Source organism: Salvelinus namaycush, chromosome 36 (assembly GCF_016432855.1).
Source record: "Salvelinus namaycush isolate Seneca chromosome 36, SaNama_1.0, whole genome shotgun sequence".
Lineage (NCBI taxonomy): Eukaryota > Metazoa > Chordata > Actinopteri > Salmoniformes > Salmonidae > Salvelinus > Salvelinus namaycush.
Genome location: NC_052342.1, coordinates 13,055,940 through 13,068,941, shown reverse-complemented (window position 1 = coordinate 13,068,941; position 13,002 = coordinate 13,055,940). Strand labels below are relative to the sequence as shown.

Genomic DNA, 13,002 nt, shown 5'->3' with positions numbered 1-13,002 from the left:
CCTCCCACTGAGAGAAAACACATCAATCCATACAAGGTTCGGCATCTCGCAAAAAAAGTGAAATGCACATCAATAGATTTCTCCAACATCTAACCGAGTCGAGTCGTATTATCCACAAAACATAACAGTTTCAATATTCTGTTTGCTGTCAGTATTGAGACAGGCATCAGTTTCGCTTTTCAAATTCGGGACACGGAGTAAAAAAAAAAAAACAGGGGAACGTGTAGGGTGAAGGGGAGGCAGAAAAAAGCAGGAACCACAGCAATAAGGAATTGGGGCGAATGGGTCAGGGGGGTTGGGTCTGTAGGCCTATAGGCTGGTGACCAGGTGCGAGGGCTCCTGGGTGGCCTCTTCAGGGGGCAGATCCTCCTTGTTGGGGGGCACGATGAACCCGTCACTGCTGCCCCTCCCCAGCTGGTAGTAGGAGTGCAGCTGGTGCAGGTGGTTACGTGAGCCCAGGTTGGGCATGCTCTTGTAGTAGACATCGTCCTGGCTGGTCTCTGGGCTCTTGCCCTCTGCCGGTAGGCCCTCTCCTGCATCTTTATCAACAAGGGGGGCAGTGGTGGTGCCGTTAGCTGTGGTATCCGGTAGGCCTGCCAGCACGGGCATGCTGGTGTAGAGGGAGTCCCTGGGGTGGTGTAGGTGGTGGGGGTGGGAGCTGGGCGAAGTGGGCTCCACGTCTTGGGTGTTCTCGTTGGTGAGCAGGGGGAAGAAGCTCTCACTGTTTTCCTGCGGGATCCGCCGGCGGGACGAGGACGAGGTGGTGGTGGCCGAGGAGAAGGCTGGGTGGTGGTGGTGGGGGAGCGGAGGCTGATGCGGCAGGCCCTGATTGTGGAGGTGGTTGTGGTGGAGGTTGTCCACGGGTGGCAGAAATGGTGGTCTCTGGGGCAGAAGAGGGGCGTTGGACTCCTCCCGAATCAACTCCAGGCCCAGACCCTCATCGTGGAGGTGCGGAGGGAAGGAAGACTGATCATCCAAACCCAGCGCCACATTCATCCCCATCCCCCCCATCCCTACACCCATCCCCATACCCCCCAGACTAACATCCTTGCCTCCGTTGCTCACGTTGTTCACCAGCTTGTTCATGAGGTTGCGGTTTTGCTCGTGGTTGTTCAGGTAGGAAGGGATGTAATTGGAGGTCAGCTCTTTCAGGATCTTCTTCTCCAGCGTGGTCTCCTTGTGGTTGTAGCCCCGGTCGATGATCTGGACACAGTCGCTCATGTACTCGGCACTGGCGATGCTGTAGCTGTTGCCGTGGTTACCATTCAGTGGTAGAGTATCCATGACACTTGTATCCCGGGCATTGTTCAGGATTCCCTCTGGGGAACAAAGAGGAAAAGAGGAGAGAAGCTCATATGAGAGGGACGGAAGTAGCGGTCGCTCATTAGAACAGCTAAATGTCAGCCGCTTGGACGTGGTCATGCACACATTAGGCCCGCCAAAACTATCTCCTTTCTTTTAATGTGAGGGGCAACCTTCAGGGTGGCTCACAGATTGTGATATCTAGGCTTAGGTCAACACTCTTTCACTTGATTTTTGTGTTGTGTACATATGGTATGTTCACAAACTGCAAGATTGTCTAAATGCTTTAACGTAGTCAGTCAATACTAGATACACTTACCTTTATTCAAGCGACACACAAGTACTCAAGTACTTGTAATGCAATCTACATTTCTATCATGATCCTCTCTGTTTGGCTTGTGTTGTGATGTAGTTGGGAATAACTTTGTCCAAACATGAGAACATTTACATGTGTGACAATTGACAACATGTAAGCTTTAGGCACATACACTCAACAACAACAAACCACAGCCATGCATTTCCTTTTAAGAGTGAGATACACTACCTACAGCTCCGTCTATACATTTGGACCCCAGTCATATTAACCCCTATTTAAAGGTACATTCAGCAATATGCCGTATTCATACACCGGGGGCAATTTCCTGCCTACAGCCATCAACAAAAACAAAATGTAAATCTGCCGCAATGTGGGCAATGGGGATTGGGGTAAATAGGGAAGAGCCAAAAGTAGCAGTCTCGGCAGATTTGAATTGTGTTGTTTTTTATTCCTGTTAGCATGATGATGTCATACTGCTGAGTCTACCTTTAAGAAAGCGTACTCTTTAAATGGATTTGTCCATAGACTAATGTAGAAAGAAAGTTAATGGTAAACTTAATGACTCCACAATGATAAATATAGGCCATAGAGGACATGGTGATAAGAGGTCAACTTTACAGTTATACATTAGGAAAATACTTTCTGTTCTCTCATGCAGAGAAAGTATGGATGTTTTATATTCAAAATGTCCATGGTGTCTTATAGGGATACGTCAACGCAAATTTGGGAAATGTCAACAATTTAAAATGTGTTTGAAAGAGGAACGTCTAGAGTTAAGCCTTCCACCTCATTTTTTTGTTGTTGCAAAAACTGTATGTAGGTTTGACCTTTGTTTTCTGCAAAGTGCAGTTCAACTTGTATTAATGTAAAATAGTAACATATGACGGTGGTGACCAAGTTCCAAGATAGGCATTGGATTTTGATTGGCCAACATTTCAGATTAATTTATTCTCTTAGGACCAGGAGCATGCTGGCTACTTTGGCCAATTTAATCTTACATTATGGATTACAATGTCAGCTATACAGGATGATAATATCTTATCAGAAAAGGCTGGTGGGAGGTATAGGAGGAAAGGCTCATTGTAATGACTGGAATAAATGGAACGGTATTAAAAACATCAGACATATGGAAACCACATTTGACTCTGTTCCATTAATTCCATTCCAGCCATTACAATGAGCCTGTCCTCCTATACCTCCCACCAGCCTCCTCTGGATCGTATTATATCAAATGGATGCTCCTTGGGGCTGATCGATTTGCAGAAGACATCAAGTTCTTTCAAGGCATCTCCTTTGTGAATATATTTGATGGACATTCTCCAGAAGTGGTTGATTATTTCAGAGGAGCGTCTGACATTTTGAATAGTTCATTTCTACTTCCAAATAAGATGACTGTTTTCTCATTCCCCTTTGTCAGCATAGAGTGAAAAGAAAGTAAAGCTAAGGTCAATTACATTTGGTAAGCAATGTTTAGTTTGACTCCCATACTTGTCTCTCTGTAGGGGTCTTATTGACAGCATGAGGAAAAGGGAAGACAAAGAAAAAACACAAGTAAGCATAACAGTAACAGGTAGAAGAGACGTTCACACAGGCTTGATGATGCGTCCAGAAATGACCTCCCGTGTGTGATGTCACCATGCGTATTTGATAACACTTTCTTAGAAACTATAACCAGAGTATATTCAAGGGGGGAAGATGAGTTTACATATATGATGTACACTATTAATATTGTTATTACATTACATGCTAGTAATCTCCATTGCCAACAAACACTTGTGCACATGCCCCTATCACTCCCATAGATTTTTGGTAAGCGGTGGCTAAAGTTAGCTAACATTTGAAGTGGCTGTTTATAGAAAACCAAACCATGGATTTCAGTTTCTCCTGGCCCATAGACTACTTTCCGGGTGAGCAATCACCTGACAACACGTTGTAAAGTCCTACACTTCCCCTTTAACTTTGCAATTTTAACGTGAGCTGCACCTATAGCAACCTACATGCATTTCCTGTGGTAACATTTGAGCAATTCTACTATAATCAGCGATATTTGAACAGTTATATCCTACTGACATGCCAAAGTCATGATAGTACTATTTGGACGGGTTCATCATTGATACAGTAATTGGCTCTGCTGGTGTTACTCCATAAAACTCCTATTTGACAGTTGCTCTTGAAAGACGATAACAGCCATTTCAGCAGTATTGATATGACTGTTATATATATATATATATCACATTTTCAGACACAATTTGCCTGACATGTACTTTTAATATATTGGACAGCTTTGGTAGAAAAATCTCTCGTTTTGTGCATTATTTTTAATGAACTGCAAAACTGCAGTATTGTAGTGCATTGATGTTGTTTTTTGCTGGTTGGGCAAACATACTGCTTTACAGATTTTGAGGTTCATAAGTACCAATGGGATACTGGCCCTTTACATAATTAGGAAGGTTCAGGCGGCTTACATTTAGTGTCATAAAAATTGCCAACATCATGTTGTCTTATTGGAAAGGAGCCCGGAGGTAGAAAAGTTTTGTTTATGCTACTTCATTAGTAGCTCACCTTCTGTGTTTTTTTAATATTAGAATCATTGATTGGGAGCACTAACAGAACAAGGATGTTCATTCAACAATCTACCAGCAAGCTTCATGGACAACCACAGCAAGCTTCCTGGACAACCACAGCAAGCTTCCTGGACAACCACAGCAAGCTTCCTGGACAACCACAGCAAGCTTCATGGACAACCACAGCAAGCTTCATGGACAACAGTGCAGCAAAACATCAAACGACTGGTGGTGTTTTCAGCTCCCAATTGGCGTGCTGACGTCCCTTCCCAATAGTTTTGGTTTGTTGCACCATTTCACCACACCGCATTATGCATGCCAGGCAAGTGAGGCACATGAATGAGTTTGGAGTGTGACAAAATAATTAGTGACGGAATGGCATGCCCCAATGGGAAGCCACCATATACCCCCTCCAGCCAAAAGCCTCCAGCAGGTCTTTTGGGGACAAACGCAGATTTTTGTAGCAAAAAAAGTCATGTCTAGCGACATTCCAGCGACATTCATGAAGGAATGAAAAGAAGGCTGGCACACCTTGCATGTTGTACATGCCCACTGACGGGTTGTTATAGACGGCCGATTCCCCGAGCAATGTGTTATAGGGATTGTTAGTGCCATGGGGACGGAGGAGTGCGTTAGTTATAAGATGGTTAGCCATTGCCCCTGGAGCAGCCAGACAGAGACAGAGGGAGATAGAGAGGGAAGTAGAGGGAGGGAGAGAGGGAAGTAGAGGGAGAGAGAGAGGGAAGTAGAGGGAGAGAGAGAGAACATATGTATCAGTCAGGCAGACGCAGCCGAGGCAATGACAGCAGTACACATTCACACGATCATTAAGGGCGAGTTGTTAAACAGTTGGGCTACAGACGTAGCAAAGCTTGAAACAGACATGATCATGGTTTATCACGACGGCAGCAGTGAGGTGGGTCAATGAGGACTCTGCTTATTCAATGGGATAAACGTCCATTTAGCATTGTTAGAATTGGTGTGCTCACATTCAAGAGGTAGAATTGTAGGGGGGGGGTCCCAAATTGACCATCTAATTTTACAAATGCTTTTGAGCTGAATGTTGTTTTACCCCCCCTCCCAATTCCACCCCATGTACAAGGTACAGATGCTAGCTGACAGTGTGCAACAGTACATACATAGACATTGTTTGGAAGCATAGACATACACAAAACGAAGACATAACACTTCAATAACATACCTGAACATAACATGGTCAAATTACCACTCTACAGTATAGAACATGTTAACTCCATTTGAATTGAAGAAGGATGTTATGAAAGCTTTTGGCAGGTAACATTTCCGGGTTACTGTATTACGTTGTGTAAATGGTCTACATCTCCCATGCAATTTGTCCAGTAAAATATTGCCTTCACTTCTTGGCATTCATCTTTCCCATAGACAATTCCCTGGCAGAAATACCCTAAAATAAAACGTCCTCATGGATGGTAAGTGCCATTACAGTGCTGATTGTAGTCCCTTCGCAGTCCCTTTTGCCCTGTACCACATCTTTCTACTTTACTTTGTTTTAACAAAAGTGAAGGTTTGTGAAAATAGAGGCTCCGATTCTACTTGTCTAATCGTCACGCCGGACTATGCGGCGGTGACTGATGCCTTTGCCCGTGGGACTCATCTGTTCCCAGATCAGTTCTAAATAAACGTTCAACTTTGAGCAATGTGACTAAATGTATCTAGACTAGAAGATAACACAATTTCTATGAATGAGGAGGTAGTTTGGATGTGGGTTGAATGCCGCACAGCAGTTAGTGAAGAAAAAACAGACTGGCTTTTTGGGGAAATTGCAACATTTTGTGAAATATTGAAATATTGTGAGTTACGGTATCCAGTTGAACAAATCTGGAATAAGCTCCTGTTTATATGTTATGTTCAAATTGCCGAAACATCTAAGAGTATGTTTTCTCTCTTCAGATTCAGAGCACATAATATGATATTATTGAGATCCTAACATGCGCTCTATTACATACACACTGCACACTTGAATGGGGTACCAATGACTACATAAATATCTTCCCCCCCCAAAAAAAATTCAGCAGAGGCGGAAATGCATGCCAATTAGTTCTGCCGACGAGGGACACTGTACTCTTGCAGTGCTCTGAATCTGTCAGAGCCAGGAAGAGAGAGAGATAGAGAGAGAGAGAGAAAGAAAGGAAGGAGACAAACCGGTTCTCTAATGACCGATAACTCTGGCCTTGTACATACAGTGCCAGGGAATATCTGTGTGTCTCGATTCTACGCCTGAAGCAATTCTGAACGGAGAGGTAGAGGAATCAAGGAAATTGCAAGAGTTGGAAGATGTGTGACTAATTATGATAGTTAACTTTGAAGATTGTGTACAGCTCCGTTACGCATACTGTACTAAGCGCATAACGCACTGACATAATAATAACATGTTCGGAATTTGGTAACAGTTACAGTATGTGTAATTTGGCCAGCAAGGGCATAATGGGAATGGTACAGAGGGGAAACTTCTGTTATGTGTGACTGCAGGCAATATTCTGTAGCTGTGCTATTGTCTTAGAACATGTATTATTGACTAGAATTTGAACCTAAATCAGTTTCCTGTTGGGTTGTCTACTCCTCTGACCACACAACAAAGCATGAACAAAATGGCCGACATTATAATTGCCCAAAGGACGACAACAAAAAAGTCCAATCAGTTATCCAGTTGAATAACTTCACCAAGTGAGTTTTAAGAGGCAAATCATTTTATGAATATATCATTGCAGGAGTATCTTCAACTCCAACAATCATGTCGATGCATCGGAACAGAATCACAATATCCCAATTTACTCAACTAAACTCATAATTTAGACTTCATTTGCATACATTGTTTGATGTGGCTATTAATATGGATGTATGTATCCATTAGGTTATAATTTCCATTTGATATAATCACTTTGTGCTCATTTCTTGTTTCTGTTGCTTCTCTTATTCTGAAGCCTTCCAAAAATACCAGCCTAATTTGAAATTATAAACAGCTCCTCCCCACCCTCTGTTGGTTCCCCCACTTATGGGGTCTCTGTTTGATATATTGGACCATTTCCAAATCATGAATGCGGGGATAAATTAAACAAGTCGAGGATATCAAGATGATTGCATGCTTCCCTCTCAAGAGGAGAGACGTATGGAGTCAGCAACAGTTATGCAGAGACTGAGGCAAGGTACTGAATATTGAGTTGAAGAAGGACTAGCAGGTAGAGATGTCTGCTCTTCCACACATACTGTAATTCCATAATAACATTGCAGAGAAGAGCAAGGAGAAGGTTTGTGATGTGTATGACGCTTCAGAACATGATGCGTTATCCTGCGCCAGACTGAAAATGCACCTGTGCAGACTTAGTGTTTATTCTCACGCCTTATACATCAGACCTGACGCGTTTCAACACTTTAAGCTGAAAATGTGTTAATTAATTCACTCCGCTCTTCCTGGTCTTAGTGATATATCTACGGCAGTGTCTTCTAGGCCTGCCCACTCCACTGAGCTCCACTCCTTTCTCTCTCTCCCTCCCCCAGCTAAGAGCCAACATCTTGGGATGGCGCTCGTCGCTGAGTGCCTAATTATTGAGATCTCGACACTTCCTCTCACCGTCGAACATCCATCCATCATCTAAACTGCGTATTAGTGTCCGGGTTGAGAGGGAGAGGCGAGCAGATTTAGAGAGTGAGGTAGTGGCAGGGACTCAACCCCTCCATCAAGGGACCCAATGTCTGGAGAGGAGTCATCCCTGAGAAATGTCAGGGGGATGGCATCATCATCTAGTGCAGATATGGTCTAGGAGGATTATATAATGCCTCTGACACTCAGACCTCAGAGTCCGCACTAGACATGTGTATTTATTTGGACCGCTATCCAATGCGCTATTGTGTATTTCCATGATTGTTTTGGGAGATAATTGTCATATCACGAAATTGGGAGATAATTGTCATCATATAATGAAATTGGGAGATAAGCGTTTGTGGATGGTTCAACTTATTTTTAAAGAACAAAGCAATTACCATTACTTTCTTGGTTTCGCACTTTGTTGGTTGACAGCTGTCATGAAGACGGGTATAGCATTTACAAATAGTCCTGCCTCAAATTAATATTTTGCTCTTGTCCAACTGCTTTTTGGTTAGGCAAATTAAATCATGCTTTGAGCAATTCATATTGGCATTTACTTTGGTTCTTGGTTCCATCAGGTGCAAAATCCACCCTTTTAAAACAAATTAAAAGTTTCTTCATTTGATAAATTAGCACATACACTAACTGCATTATCACATTGAAAAGCTTCATTATTTTACAAAAGTCAAGGTCATTTAGGATGAGTTGCTATTTGAATAAAGTAAGAGATGAATACTTTTTTATTAACAGCAGGACAACTTTCTATACGAGCAGGTAAGTGGGAGAGGAATGACTCATCTTAAAAAACTAAAACATATTCATCCAACTCTTTCCCTATACTAGTTATGTCACAAGTCACAGAGTGGACCATCTCTTGTCAAGTGTGAGAACAACCCATAGGCTAATATGCTGACTTGAAGGATCGCATATTTCACAGTCAGGACCCTGGATGAGCATAACGCGGGAATCTCCAACTCCAGCCCTAGCGAGCTACTGTGTGTGTGTGATTTTGGTCCAGCCCAGCACTAACACACCTGATTCAAACAATCACGGTCCAGACAGAAGACCATTACTCGTCAATCATTCCAAACAGGTGTCTTTGTGCGGAGGTGGAACAAAAGCACCCATAAGCTCTTCAGGACCCAACACGAAATCCTTCCGCTTTTGTCACAAAGGCAATTTTTCCCTTCTTCCTCCACATCACACAACGTTGAAAACCTAAAGGAGAGGCTAGTGGGTTGCGGCGCGTTCAAGCATGTGCGGCGCAAATTGACTGAATATTACCTCTGTTCAACGACGCTGAGCTGTTGATGTCGCCGGTTATGAAAGACGACTCTGACTGTTTCCTGACTGTGTCGTTCCACATCCTACGGATCCGGCTCTGCAGAGGGGGAACAACACAACTAACACATCAGTGGGGTTTTGTAACGGTAATGGAAACAGTGCTTAAAGGTGGCTTCCACTTAGGATGTATACAGTCTGTCTTGGGTGTGTGCAGCAACATCAACCATTAAAAACACACCTCAACTCTGTGATGCTTACATTCATTCAGACCTCTTGTTGCTGAAGACGTACACAGTACGTTACTGTAGTCTTTGTTACTGTGTTTTTCTGTAAGGCTTTGTAAAGGTTTGACTTCCACACCTCACAATAGTGTTATCACAATTGAGTCATTGCTACTGTTACTGCTAAGCTTTACTGGTGTTATTGCTACCTCTCATAACTCTACACTGCTGTAAAAGTCAAGGCCATGTTCAAGTGTACAAGTGCTTGTGGGAGCAGACTTGCCTTCAAATAGCATTTACAGTATTCTGATACTTTAATCGTTTGATCGAGCCTGCCTGCAGTAAAAGCATGGGCAGGGTTTGCACTTTTGGGACTATCCCATTGGTTCCATTGAGATATGCAGGCTCAATCAAGCACAGCTTAAGTCTTTGAGAGAAAAAAGTATAATTCTATTTCAGCCCAGCACTGTGTGGGAGTTGGGTTGATCAGTGTCCATATTTCAAAGGTCTCACTTCCAACTTTCATTTAGAGAGAGAACCTTACCTCCCTAACCACCCAGAGCCCACCGGTTTACGATCTACTTTGCTAATTACACGTTCATTTAAAAGCCTCCGAGTTGCCGATAAATTACAGCGTGTTTACGACCGCTTCCGTTCACATGTGGTTGATGGCGAAAACTCGGCGTAGCGGTTAGCCGTTGTGTCAATGTGCTGCTATAAGTAATTAAAAGGTTCATTATGGACGCTGAAACCAGCTTCCGTCGTGAAGGGGTGATGGTGTGCCGTAGACTATTTGCATGATTCATAAATGTATTGTTCACAACTTATTAATTAACATTGACCAAGTAAATACAATAAATGGGCTACAATGAACTTTCCGGTCAACATCAGCAGATAGAATTAAGTAAAAATCTATATCAGATATGCTCGTACTCAACCAAATACATTGCCATTTGAAAGAGGTGAGAGGAGAGGCGCTACCTACCTGTGAACCTGTGGAATATCGCCCTGGTGGGCGGGATGCTGAGCTCTTCCCAGAGCCAATGGAACTCTCCACACTCTTGCCACTGCAGCAGTGGGTACGCAGACACTTTCCGTACTCTTTACGCACCTGTGAACCACATAAACATTCCCATTCAGACGCAGAAAACCAAACAACTTTTTGGTGATACTGTGAGAAAATGAATACTGTAGTTAATAACTACAATACTTTCTAGCTTGCTACATGGGAATAAGCCATGTCATGTAAAATTGTGAGCTAACCACTTTGCATTTCATGTGTGGTTTGAGAAGCTGACTAAAGCTCATACAGCAAGCTAATACAGGGGCATATGTATCAAGCTACTCAGAGTCAGAGTGCTGAATTAGGATCAGTTTAGCCTTTAGATCACAAAGAATAAGATTACATGGACAGGATCCTAGATCAGCACTCCTTCTCTGAGACGCTTTGTGAATACAGTCCCTGAACCACAAGGTTAGAGTAAAACACGCACCTTCTTCTGGAGGACACAGTGGAAGATGAAGATGAACATGCCCTGCAGGGAGTTGAAGATGGTGAAGAGGTAGGCCATGATGACCGTGCTCTCGTTGACGTACATCAGGCCGAAGGCCCATGTCAGGCCCAGCAGACAGAGCAGCGCTATGGCCCCAATCACCCACGATCTGGAAGCAGAAAGAGACAACGTCAAGACAACGGCAACATTCTGGACCTTCTCAGAACTGCTAGAGAAGTAACAACTCAACTTGAATACTTGCGAAAAGATACGTGCCTTCGATTTTTGTAGTCTGTAATTTCCTAAAGAAATGTATGTGAATTATCACAAACTATCACCAGTGATGATTGTGGACTAGGGCCCGCATTCTGTCTGACAGATCCCTGTGCATACATATACTGTAGCTGATGGTAAAAATCTAACTATGTAAATATGTAATTGTCCCAGGAAGCTACAGGTGGAAACGCACAAACAAGGTCTAAGTTTGGTTTCGAGACCAGATACAGGAGTGGTGACTTTTAAGTCAACCAAGCCTCTGAGGTGGTCTGAAGTGGTGACTGTTCTCAGACTTCCCACTTAGCATTCTGTCGGCAGTGCACAACTCGGAAGGACCATCGCGACTACCTGTTCACTGAAGCACAACAAAAAAACGACATTTAAAAACAAACGTTTAGCTATCTTGGTCTGTGAACATACAGATGAACCAAAAAGAGAAGAGAAACGCAGGTAAAAATAAATGTCCACCAGACAGACAAAAGTACAAATCTAGATGAAGGGAAGGAGGGAGGAGAGAAACGAAGCGGAAAATCGACAGAGTGAAATTAAATTGAATCATGTGTTGGCCATTGGTGATCGCCTGCTCCTTGGGGACACCTATCATTTTTCTCTCGCTCGCCTTCTTTCAAGAGTTGAACACATTATTCATCAATTACATGACAGACCATCAGATAGTGTACTCTTTAAAATTAGAAAATGGGAGAGAGAGACTATTACTACACCAGGAACAGTGGAAAACTCAAGGTAACTGTCCAATATTAAAATAGTACTTGGTGTATAATTAATACATAGACAATAGGCGATACAGTTTGTATGACCTCGGGGCTAGCAGGTATGGCATAATCACTGGAAGACAAATGAATATATGTAAACACAGTATATTGAATGTGGTGCCCGAGGGTTGTCCCAAAAGCCTTGACAAATAACGAAGCTCTGAATAATTATGCTAGTATAAACAGAAATACCAGTGCACTTCAAATCAATTCATTGATGAAAACAATGACTTTTTTTCAAAGCTTAAATTGCACAGTGCATGACTACTTCTCCCGTGACAAACTGGGAGATTTGTTTCAGCGTTCTGAGATTACTTCACCAGAAGCGTACCCATTTTAGCTAATATTGAACAAATGTGAGGTATGGGTGAGTATTCCTTCCCTACGACTTGACGGAGAGCTTCACTAAACATTTACTAAAGGCATGTGGTGGTATAAACATTACTCATTACTTTGTTATGATGAAATGTATGGATAATGAAGATGGTGTGTCATGAATGGATGACCTGTCCATTTTACTCTTACTTGATCTCAGGTTCGTAATCCTCATAGCTGACAGGAAGAATATAAAGAAATGAAAAACAAAATGAAATCAATAACCAAACAAAACTCCAAAGCAAATATTCCAATAATATGATTTTGAATGACACAATATAGTAATAGGAGAGGGCGACAGACACACAAACATAAAGACAAACAGGAAATATTACTCAAAACAAAATGGCTCATCAAATAAAGTACTATATTGATTACATCCAATAGTCTTGAAGCCAGAATCCTCTTACTCTCACTCACTCGAATTTTGCGAGTCAGTTACAGGTGCTAGACGTAATTATCTTCTTCACAAGCGTCTCCACCCCTCAATAAAAACGGGAGGTCCTAGCATTTCGCCTCAATCGTCTGTAATAAATGGGCCAGGTGCGATAGCAAAAATAAATGATTTATGAAATTATTGGGGCCAACCATTAAACATAATATTCCCAGGTCTATCTTAATGACCTGTTGGGAGAGGCACTTCATCAAGCTGATTGCCCCCTCAGGTAGACACAACGAGGGTGGAAAAAAAATAAGAGGGAAATATTGACCTGGAACTAGGGCAATATTGCAGAGGGATGGGCGACAAACAGTGGGGGACGGGGGGTAGATAGAGA

General features: G+C 42.7%; 1 pseudogene; it reads right to left on the bottom strand.

Annotated features, from left to right (window-relative positions):
* Positions 1 to 309: 309 nt before the first annotated feature.
* The window catches only part of LOC120030236, a 175,426-nt pseudogene continuing 162,733 nt past the window's right edge, over positions 310 to 13,002 (bottom strand).